Source organism: Hoplias malabaricus, chromosome 15 (assembly GCF_029633855.1).
Source record: "Hoplias malabaricus isolate fHopMal1 chromosome 15, fHopMal1.hap1, whole genome shotgun sequence".
Lineage (NCBI taxonomy): Eukaryota > Metazoa > Chordata > Actinopteri > Characiformes > Erythrinidae > Hoplias > Hoplias malabaricus.
In genome coordinates this window covers 34964426-34977462 of record NC_089814.1, presented here as the reverse complement: position 1 = coordinate 34977462, position 13037 = coordinate 34964426, and positions in this window count along the sequence as shown.

The window sequence follows — 13037 nt, the reverse complement described above, 5'->3', positions numbered from 1 at the left end:
CACCTATTCATCTGCTCACTCTCACACATTTACTCTCCAATATTCATCTATTCAACTGCTCACTCTCACACATTTACTCTCCAATATTCACCTATTCATCTGCTCACTCTCGCACATTTACTCTCCAATATTCACCTATTCATCTGCTCACTCTCACACATTTACTCTCCAATATTCACCTATTCATCTGCTCACTCTCACACATTTACTCTCCAATATTCACCTATTCATCTGCTCACCCTCACACATTTACTCTCCAATATTCATCTATTCATCTGCTCACTCTCACACATTTACTCTCCAATATTCACCTATTCATCTGCTCACTCTCACACATTTACTCAATATTCATCTATTCATCTGCTCACCCTCACACATTTACTCTCCAATATTCACCTATTCATCTGCTCACTCTCACACATTTACTCAATATTCATCTATTCATCTGCTCACCCTCACACATTTACTCTCCAATATTCACCTATTCATCTGCTCACCCTCACACATTTACTCTCCAATATTCACCTATTCATCTGCTCACTCTCACACATTTACTCAATATTTCCTCTATTCATCTGCTCACCCTCACACATTTACTCTCCAATATTCATCTATTCAACTGCTCATCCTCATTACTTTACTCTCAAATATTCACCAATTCATTTGCTCACCCTCACTCATTTACTCTCCACTACTCACTAATTCATTTGCTCATCTTCACTTTTCTATTCTCCAATATTCACACATTCATCTGTTTATCTTCATTAGTTTTCTCTCCAGTATTCACCTATTCATCTGCTCACCCTCATTCATTTACTCTCTTCAATATTCACAAATTCATTTGCTAATCCTCACTCATATACTTACCAGTATTCACCTATTCATTCGCTCTTCCTCACTCATTTATCTGTTAATCTTCAGGGAGAGGTTGTTTTTGCAGTGTGTTTTGTTTTGTTCCTATCTGATTTTTTCTGAGACTTCACACAGAGTGGTCTATCTTTCTGAAAATGTGTGTGTGTGTGTGTGTGTGTGTGTGTGTGTGAGAGAGAGAGAGAGAGAGAGAGAGAGAGAGAGAGAGAGAGAGAGAGAGAGAGAGAGAGAGTGTTGAGGTTGGTGTTAGGTGCAGGGCTAATAAGCTACAGGAATGATTATTTCATGAAGGTCCTCACAGGTATAGCATAACAAATGTGTGTGTTTGTATGTGTGTGTGTGTTTGTGCGTGTGTGTTTGTGTGTGTTTGATGAGGACTGGTTTATAAAAAGGCAGATGAAAATCCTCTCTAATATCACACAGCAGGAAAAAATGAAATGAATAAACGTTGCTGTGTCCTGACCTTCAGGGGTGAAAGACTAACTGTGTGTAGAGATGTGCTGAGCCCAGAAGAGCCACACTGTGTTCTCTATATAGCTCTACTCTCCAGATGGAGAATGTTCTATATGCCACCTTTTATAGAAGGGTTCTATATGGCACCAAAATGGTTCCTTTAGTAATTTTTTGGTTCCCTTCTCTAAAAGGTGCTATATAGAACCATCTATAGCACATTCTCCATCAATCTGAAGAAGTCCTTCACGATGCAAAAAACCCTTTAATCATGTGAGGGTTCAGGGTTCTATATAGAACCATTTTCTTTACCCTTGTAGAACCATCATTTTTAAATGTGTACTGAATAAAATCTACTGCTCCATTGCTCCAGAGAATACAGCTCCACTGCTTCACAGCCCGATGCTTGCGGGATCTACACCACTCTAGTGCCAGATTAGCATTGAGCGTGGTGACCTCAGAGTGCCGTAGATCAACGGAGACTGTACAAACTGTGTGTGCCCAGATCCCACCTCTAATTACTTTATTACTCTAGAGCACACAGTTCCACTGCTCCACACAACTGCCATCTCAACTGTCTCTTACTCACACACTCACACCTAGGGACACTTTTGAGTCACCAATTCACCTACCAACTTGTGTTTTTAGAACATGGGAGGAGACCGGAGCACCCAGAGGAAACCCATGCGGACACAGGGAGAACACAGCAACTCCTTACAGACAATCACCCGGAGGAAACCCACACGGACACGGGGAGAACACACCACACTCCTCACAGACAGTCACCCGGAGGAAACCCACGCAGACACAGGGAGAACACACCACACTCCTCACAGACAGTCACCCGGAGGAAACCCACACAGACACAGAGAGAACACACCACACTCCTCACAGACAGTCACCCGGAGGAAATCCACGCGGACACAGGGAGAACACACCACACTCCTCACAGACAGTCACCCGGAGGAAACCCACACAGACACAGGGACAACACACCACACTCCTCACAGACAGTCACCCGGAGGAAACCCACACAGACACAGGGAGAACACACCACACTACCCACAGACAGTCACCCGGAGGAAACCCACACAGACACAGGGACAACACACCACACTCCTCACAGACAGTCACCCGGAGGAAACCCACACAGACACAGAGAGAACACACCACACTCCTCACAGACAGTCACCCGGAGGAAACCCACGCGGACACAGGGAGAACACACCACACTACTCACAGACAGTCACCCGGAGGAAACCCACACAGACACAGGGACAACACACCACACTACTCACAGACAGTCACCCGGAGGAAACCCACACAGACACAGGGAGAACACACCACACTCCTCACAGACAGTCACCCGGAGGAAACCCACACAGACACAGGGAGAACACACCACACTCCTCACAGACAGTCACCCGGAGGAAACCCACACAGACACAGGGAGAACACACCACACTCCTCACAGACAGTCACTCGGAGGAAACCCACACAGACACAGGGAGAACACACCACACTCCTCACAGACAGTCACCCGGAGGAAACCAACACAGACACAGGGAGAACACACCACACTCCTCACAGACAGTCACCCGGAGGAAACCCACACAGACACAGGGAGAACACACCACACTCCTCACAGACAGTCACCTGGAGGAAACCCACACAGACACAGGGAGAACACACCACACTCCTCACAGACAGTCACTCGGAGGAAACCCACACAGACACAGGGAGAACACACCACACTCCTCACAGACAGTCACCCGGAGGAAACCAACACAGACACAGGGAGAACACACCACACTCCTCACAGACAGTCACCCGGAGGAAACCCACACAGACACAGGGAGAACACACCACACTCCTCACAGACAGTCACCCGGAGGAAACCCACGCAGACACAGGGAGAACACACCACACTCCTCACAGTCAGTCACCAGGAGCGGGACTCGAACCCACAACCTCCATGTCCCTGGAGTTGTGTGACACTACCTGCTGCACCACCGTGCCGCTCTAAATTATTTTAAATAATAATAAAAATACTACTCTTATAATCCTAAGACTTTTCCGCAGCAATGTTTTTCACATCATGTGATGGAAAAGTGTGTAGAAGCCCGTACGGAAAAAAAAGAAGGATTGGTAGGACATTCACACAGTCACAAGTCGTCACTCTGATTGGAAAGTGATTCAGTACTAACCCCATTTTATACACAGCTGCCCACATATTGGGAACCCTCTCTCTGGGGCATAATCTGGGACTACAATGCGCTTGAGTTCTTTGTCTCATGTGAGTTGCACTTAACAGAAGGCGATGTAAAATCAGACACGGTTTGAATTGTTATTTAAATTGCAATCGTTATCCATTACGATCACTGAGTTCACATTTCAGGGACTTCCAGATGAGTCTGGAAGAGCATGCACCACTGATTTTAACCCCCCTCCCCCCCCAACACACACACACTCACACACACTCACACACACTCTCACACTCGGTAAGGAGCTTACATAAGGAGTGCTGTGAGGAGCTCAAGTGAAGCGCTTTAATACGCCAAATGGAGCGTGTGAAGAGAGATAGATCCGCTATGGTCCACAGCCTCCGCACCCACACACACACACACACACACACACACACACACACACTGTAAGGTTTGTATGTGTGGGAGTGTGAGGGACACTTCAGAGCTGGAGAGCAGAAAGGGCATGTGTGTGTGTGTGTGTGTGTGTGTGTGAGTGTACGTATGAAGGACACCAATGTTGGAGAAAAGGACAAGGACATAGAGATGATTTGTAAACTGATGTCTGTGTATGTGTGTGTTTGTGTGTGTGTGTGTATGTGTGTGTGTGTGTGTTTGTGTGTGTGTGTGTATGTGGTCATATTGACTGCTGACAAGTCCTGGTCCATAAGCTCTGCAGCCGAATCAACTGCAGCTGTTCCAATCGGTGCACATCTGTTTCATCCTTTCTCTCTCTTTGATACACACACACACACACACACACACACACACACATACACACACACAGAATCTCTTACTCATCTCTCTATGTATCTCTGGAGTCCTCTTTAGTGATTAAGAAATGGCAAGCACCCCCAAGGCCTCATAATAAACATATAAAGGCACATAATAACTCTGCGTCTGTTTATGTGTGTGTGTGTGTGTGTATGTGTGTGTGTGTGTGTGTGTGTGTGCCTACACAACAGGAAAGTAAACAGGACAACCACAGCCATTTCAGGGTCAATTACGCCGCTGGCAAAAATTAGGCATAATTGCTACACAAACTCAGGTCAGATACAATCTCACTCCACACACATACACACACCCACACACACACACACACACACACACACACACATTTCCTTCCATGCATTGTGGGGATGTTATAATGGTATAAACTTTTTACTAAATTCAGAGAATGTTTCCTCATCGTTTGTTGCTGTCTGCTCTGTTTAGTTTGGAAAAAGCTCCGGTGTTTGTACTCAGCCCTAGCTCCGTAAACAGGAAACAAAATTTGTGTCTCCGACTGAACTGGCTCAAGCGTCTCTCTCTCTGTCTCTCTCTGTCGCTCTCTCTCTCTCTGGAGGTGTTTGGATGGTGGAGAGACTCTGAACGTTGAAAAGCATGGAAAGTGATGAGGATGTTGCCCTGCTCCATAGCATTACTTAAGGTGGAATTGACTAAATTCGGGAGAGCGCTAACTGTATTAAAGCAAGCACAGAGTGAAAATGCTATAAAACTAAACAGCTCGAGTTGCAAATGAGTTTCTGTGGGAATTCAAACAGGGAATAACATCTTCTGAACTTCGGAACTGAAGTTACATTTCAGCCACCTACAAGGTACAGTCACTTCTACCTCAAACACCCCATTCCACCTTAAAAGATGAGGCGCTTCTGAATGAACACAAACAGGAGGGGGCAGTTAGTTTTGCTGTGAGAACTGTAATTCTCCAGAATCATGTTGCCTTTAAATATATTGGTGCAGCGAAGGGCTGACTAAGTTGAACGTTATTAGTTCCGAGCTTGAGAGCTCTTTAGTAAAGGTAAAGTTTGTGTGTGTCTTTGTTTCTGCGTTGGCAACACGTCCCTCTGTAAACGCTCGGAAGAGAGGAACAGGTAACAGTGCAATAATAACGCAGGCAACGGGCCAAAATTACAACAAAGCACTGTGTACAAGCCTAATCCACTTCAGTAAAATGTGTTCCATCAACACATCAGCGCAGTAATCATCCTCAGCTGAAGGACAGTGCTGTGCTGATGTGTGATGTCACAATGCTGTGGAAACGAGGAGCACAGACCAATCACATCATTCAGGTTCATTCAATAGTTAATTCAACACACTCACAACGTGTTTACTTTCTGATCTATGTTCCCTGCTTCTGGATCTCTCTCAATACATGCCCTTTTTTAAACTAAAAGAGAGAAGTGATTGAGAGTAGTTTTAGTTACTGGAGTTAGGTGTAGTGTTAAAGGAACACAAAGTATGGTGAGAAAGAAGGTCGGGAGGAGGTGGGGGGTACATAGTTCAGTTCCTGCGGTGCTGAGCACACAGTAGCACTGACATAGGCTCTGTTCTATAGCTTTAATTGTTCCTTTAATTTGTTTCAGTAATAATTATTTAAATGGAGGTCCTCACAAGAATAGCAGAACCAACATGTGTGTGTGTGTGTGTGTTCTGACCTGTGGGTATGCCTTTAGCCTGTGTGCATGAGTGTGTGAGTGTGTTCTTCCCTGGTGGGAGATGAAAGATTTACACTGAAACAACAGCCTGAAAGCTGCCAAGTGCGTCATAGTGAATACAGGCGAGCCAGGATAGAGGGATGAAATGGAGGAGTCTGGCCTGGTCCTCAGCACACACACACACACACACACACACACACACACACACACAGATAAACAGTACTGAAAGGTCTTTTCACTTACAAAATATTTCCAAAAAAGTATGGACACCTGGGCAGCCGACATTTGAGTTTCCAGTTGTAAACACCTCTATTCCTCCGCATAGCTGTGAGGGTTTGAGGGCACTCAGCTACATCAATATTAGTGACATCAGATCACAATCACCACAGTAAAGTCCTTTGCAGTGAAAGTTAAAGGTCTGCTCTCTGAACAAAACAAATCGCCCCCTCCTGTTTGTGTTTATTCAGAAGCTCCTCATCTTTTAAGGTGGAATGGTGTGTTTGAGTAAGACGTGACTGTATCTTGTTGGTGGCTGAAATGTAACTTTTCTGTACGTTTTTATTCACTGTTTGAATTCCCACAGAAACTCATTTGTTGTAGCACTTTCACACTCTTTTGACTTTTGCACAGTTAGCGCTCTCCCGAATAGAGTCAGTTCCACCTTAAGTAATGTAACTGTAACAGCAAGCCTTTCCACTGTGCAAACACCTCCAGAGAGAGAGAGAGAGAGAGAGAGAGAGAGAGAGAGTGTCAGTCTGGACCGAGACATTGAGCTTGTTTCCTATTTACAGAGCCTGGCTGTGTACAAACACTGAACCTTTTCCCAGCGCAAACAGAGCCGAGAGCAGCAAATTGTGAGGAAACATTCTCTGAATTTTATAAAAAGTGTATTGGGTTAAAAGTGTGAATATTGCCCTTTACACTTCAGCTTTCACACTGTCCAAAGTTTGTGTGAAAGTGTTAGTTAGCGCTTATAAGACCAGGACGTATTGGGTCTGTTGGAGGAAATGCTAACACCGTTAGCTTATGCTTTCTATGGACAGCCTCCTTTGTAAATAATAAAAAGCAGCCAACATCACTCCCATATAAACAACTTTCACTCAGATCTCTCTCTCTCTCTCTCTCTCTCTCTCTCTCTCTCTCACACACACACACACACACACACACACACAACTCTAAGCCCCACAGTACAAAGCACAGTTGTGTAACAGAGCCTCTGACCCTTAGGCACAGTGTTGCTTCACTTTTGATGCATGTGCTTTAATCCCCGCCATAAATCAGACTTAAGCGGAAAGGGGGTTTGTTTGGACATGTTCCCAGAGAGACCCCCTCTTTAGCAATAGGATAACCTGCTCTTAGACAGGAAGTACAGACTCTGCTGGGCCTTGAGGAGAAGGTCAGTGACAGTCCACTGGTCAGCAGACAGGATGAGCTCGATTTGAATAATGTTATTTTCAGAGAAACGGCCAATGAAGATCAGCATCTCCAGGAAAGGAACAAACAGACGATCCAGAGACCAGTCAGACTCTGGTGCTACATATCAAACCATTCTAATGCTGCGTTTGAGAGATATCGGGAACTGGGTAATGCCAGTTTTACGACTGGTAAATTGCATCTGAATGGCGGGCAAAGTCGTATTTACCACTGGTAGTAGGATATAACGTTATAATACCGGTGGAAAAGGGCTACCAAAGTGTCCGTTTTGAGTCGGATAAAAACAAAGTGATCTCTGCTCTAGCTGGAGGCTTTACAGATGGAGAGTTTGTACTGGTCGTCTGCATTGTGTGGAACCAGGGACTAAAAATCAAGTAGAGTTGAGTACAATTGAGTAGATTAAGTACAGTGCAGTGAAAAGCGGCATATATATCATGCAAATGTAGACCACAGTGTCAAGCATCAAGTATTTCGTTCATTCATTCATTCATTATCTGTAACCCTTATCCAATTCAGGGTCGCGGTGGGTCCAGAGCCTACCTGGAATCATTGGGCGCAAGGCAGGAATACACCCTGGAGGGGGCGCCAGTCCTTCACAGGGCAAGACAGACACACACACACATTCACTCACACACTCACACCTACGGACACTTTTGAGTCACCAATCCACCAACCAGTTTTTTGGACTGTGGGAAGAAAACGGAGCACCCGGAGGAAACCCACGCAGACACAGGGAGAACACAACACACTCCTCACAGACAGTCACCCGGAGGAAACCCACGCAGACACAGGGAAAACACAACACACTCCTCACAGACAGTCACCAGGAGGAAACCCACGCAGACACAGGGAGAACACAACACACTCCTCACAGACAGTCACCAGGAGGAAACCCACGCAGACAGAGAGAGAACACACCACACTCCTCACAGACAGTCACCAGGAGGAAACCCACGCAGACAGAGAGAGAACACACCACACTCCTCACAGACAGTCACCCAGAGGAAACCCACACAGACACAGGGAGAACACACCACACTCCTCACAGACAGTCACCCAGAGGAAACCCATGCAGACACAGAGAGAACACACCACACTCCTCACAGACAGTCACCCGGAGGAAACCCACGCAGACACAGGGAGAACACACCACACTCCTCACAGAGAGTCACCCGGAGGAAACCCACGCAGACACAGAGAGAACACACCACACTCCTCACAGACAGTCACCCGGAGGAAACCCACGCAGACACAGAGAGAACACACCACACTCCTTACAGACAGTCACCCGGAGCGGGACTCGAACCCACAACCTCCATGCCCCTGGAGCTGTGTGACTGCGACTATCTATAGCAGACTCCTGATCTCTGATCTGTCGTAAGGTTTGGGCTTCTCTGATATCCTCTGAGTATTAGGCCAACGATCTGAAGATCTCTGATGCACAAAAAAGCTTTTTAAAGACCTCTGCTCTTATTCCACTGCTTATGTCATCATCCTAAAGACCTCTGATTTCCTCTGAAGGTTTTGGGAGATATCTGGGAGATGTTTGACCTTCTCTACAGTCTGGGATGGTTCTCAGAAGGTTGTCTTCTTATGCAATGTGACAGTGAGGTGTTCCCTCAGGTAAACAGATGTCACATCCTGCTTTAGGGAGATTTGAGGAGACAGCTGACCTTTCCACTCACCTTTGGCGGAGGATGGCCAGAGAACTCTGGGAAGGACATATGTTTGTTTTCATTTGAATTTAATATTCAGGAACATGTCTACAGGCCTCTACAGGCCCTTACTCTCCCCTGGTAGCCTCTACTTGTCACTCCTCTATAATGCTGACCCCTCTTGGCTGTTTATGTCCACCATTTATGCTTTTCCACTGCATGGTCTCTACTTGGCTCGGCTCTACTCTGACGTTTTTATGGTTTTCCATCAGGTAGATTTGGTCCTGGTCCTGGATCCGGGTTCTTTTTTAGTTCCTGCTCTCTCATGGTTCCAAGCAAGATGAGTAAGGACTAAACTGTGATGTGTAAACCTTGCAGAGTCCAGATTGTCAAGAGTGAGTCGTCACTCTACACCACGCAATGCAGACGACCAGAACAAACTCTCCATGTGTTAAACCTCCAGCTAGAGCAGAGATCACCTTTGTTTTTATCTGACTCAAAGCTAACACTTTGGTAGCCCTTTTCCACCAACATTGAACCATTAAATTCCCAAAGAACAGTTCAGCTTGAGTTCGTTTTCAGTTCTGATTTGTGATTTGATATTTTTACTTAATTAAAAATGTGGTTTTTTTTTGTTATGTTGAGTACCACTTTAAAATAAGACACTGTATAAACTGTCATTGGAGGGTTCATTGCAAATGAAGTGTTTTTTTTTAACAGTTCTTCAGCAGGAACCGTGATGGAGTCGAGATAAAGAAGCTCCAGAAAGAACCCGGAGCCTCAAATAAAGTGTTATGGCGCTGTGGAGCTGGATGGGTAATTTACAGAGTAAATAAATGGAAATAAGGAATAAGGAATCTGTGTTATCTGGGGGAGTGGTCAGCACCATTTGAGGGGCGTTGGCTGCTTTACTCTGCTGTTCATGAGCTCAGCATCACACAGAACTCTGCAGCATTTCCACATGTGTATCATATCTCAGTCTGAGCTGACTGCGCTGTAAACAGTAGATAAACCACGACTCTGCCTTGACTCTATCCGTATATATCTGGCTCTGGGGCTGAATTCAGACACAGTGATGCTGGAACCCAGCCCCCAAAGATTACAGATAACACCCTCTCCCTCTGGAGAAGAGAATTTTATGAAGTTTAGGGAACACAACTGGATTTTAACACCACCGTTGTACCTTTAAAGGTACATTTACACTGTTTGTACCTTTAGTGACAATAATGAACCGGTACGGTACCTTTTACTCTGAGAGTGCACACACACACAGACAGACGTGTGCCGCATGATGTATTCTCATGCTTCTAGCTCACACATATGCTCATATATTTCAAGCACACACACACACACTTGGTGGGCAGTGATTGACTGAGACGTTAAATATTGACTCTGTAATAATGGAGTAACGGTTGAGTGAGAAAAGCAAACGTCAGCGTCAAACCCACTTCAGTTCAATAGAGACACGACAACAGTGCACATTAAAATCAATGAGAGCTATTAACCTGCACCAGCCCAAATCACATGCAGCACGGACTCATCCACCAAGATCTGATGGACGGTACTCAAACGCAGTGTCACTCTACACACACACACACACAAACACAAACACACACTCACACACACACACACACACACACACACATACACACACAAATGAACACTGCAGTCGTTTACTTTGGTTATCCCAGAGCAGAGTGTGCTGTGACCCTCAGTTTATTCCCTGTTTCCTCTCATTAAAAGATTTGTCCTGAAAGGCAGATTATATTACACTGTTCACAACTCCTCACACCCTCGCTAGTGAACTACATCAGTCGTAAACAACATTACACAGACAGTGCTAAATTTCATATTCCCACATAGATAATACACTGTTAAGATCTAGATTCAGTCATCTCATGACTTGCGTAATGCACTACATAGTGAGTATGGACTGATTTGGGATTAAACATGTTTCTCTCTTGTGTCGTGGTGTTTTGATGTCTCTCTTTAAGAGGTACTATGGCCCCCTACAGGACTGACAAGAGAATGCAGCTGTTTTCATATTCGATAGGTGTGTGACTGCTCAAATTGGTAGAGAATTTCCCCAAAAAACTGGAGAATATTTCATATCAATGTCACTATATTTGTTCTCGTATTAAAACTGTGATTTCATGTTAAACCAGAAATCTGTCTGTCCTTTCCTGCCCTTTCCTGCTGAACTTCCACTAAAATTTCCACAAACAGCAGCAATCCAAGTCGATGCTGCTGTCCGTGGTCCTGGACTTAAAGAGTTCTGTGTAAGGTGTAATTGTAATTAAAATTGAAATATTCTCCTGCTTTTTTGTCATTTAATGGTAACTGTTGTGTAGTGTTAAAAATCACAATTGTCATTTTATTCAACCAAAAATAAACTAAAAATTAAGAATTAGTATGATACATTCACGATGCCTAACACTGAAATCCCCATCTTTAAATCGTCTAAACCAAAACTCTCCTGTAATTTTGTATACAATATTATCCCTAATAACAAAACAAATCTATCACATGCTTCTGTAGCACTTTTTCCTGATGGAGCTCATAACGAATACAGTGATTAATAAATTCTCCAAGTCATGGCCACTATATAGTATTTTGAGGACACAGAATAATATATTGAGGTCACGAAATAATATATTGAGGCCACAAGATAGTATTTTGAGGCCAGGAAATAGTATTTTGAATCTTGGACCAAGGGACCTGCATTTGCAACGTACACAAGTTTGATTGGCACAGCAGCTGAACAACCACACATCTAACCTTTGAGATTAAGTCTAACACCGGATTGCAGTTGGTTAACGTTAATACACATTCCCTTGAGGTTCATGGACGACATGGGGAAGCAGTGCAAATTAGAGAACTTTCTCCAGAAGAGATGTATGGAGGAGAATCAAATAGCAGCTATGGTGGAAGACAATGTAGGTTTGTACAAGTTTTGTCAGGGTGCGCTGTCATTTCATGGCCACAATTTCCTATTTTGTGGCCTCAATATATTATTTTGTGGCCTCAAAATACTATTTTGTGGCCTCAAAATACTATCTTGTGGTCTCAATATATTATTTCCTGGCATCAAAATACTATTTCATGGCCTCAATGTATTATTTTGTGGCCTCAAAGTACTATCTTGTGGGCTCAATATATTATTTTGTGACCTCAAAATACTATCTTGTGGTTTCAATATATTATTTTGTGGCCCTAATATATTATTTAGTGGCCTCAAAATAATATTTTTTGGCCTCAATATATTATTTCGTGGCCCAAAAATACTATTTCGTGACCTCAATATATTATTTTGTGGCCTCAAAATACTATATAGTGGCCACGACTTGCCAAATAAACCCACCATGTCACCTTAGGGGCTCAGTACACTACTGTATTTTTAGTAATTGTTTTGTAGAATAAAATGATAATTGTCATTTTTAATATGACACAACAGCTACCATAAAATGACAAAAGAGCGAGAAAATATTTGACTTTGGAATTACAATTATTATTATTATTATTATTACAACTAATGCATTTTTTGCATTTTTCCCTCCATTCACATTTCAGCCCCCAGTCCTGAGTCTCATATGACGTCACAATCTCAGTACGGGCCTATGGTTCTTATTAAGAAACATTAAAAAGGTTCTTGGTTCACTGTGATTGGCCACAGCCCGAGGCCCCGCCCATAACGCCCACGCCACATTCATTGATGTTTACGAGGACTTCCACGTTATTTATTTATTTATTATTTGTTCATTTATTTATTTGTTTGTTTCGTGCGCGCGTGCTCCTCCACCTCCTCCTCCTTCTACTCTCCCGTGAGGGGGTGGTCTTGAGAACTTGGTGTGTGTGTGTGAGTGTGTGTGTGTGTGTGTGCGTGTGTGTGTGTTTGAGTATAAAAACCGCTCTTCTCCCGGTACTCGGGGTCTTTTTTCTCGTGCTGC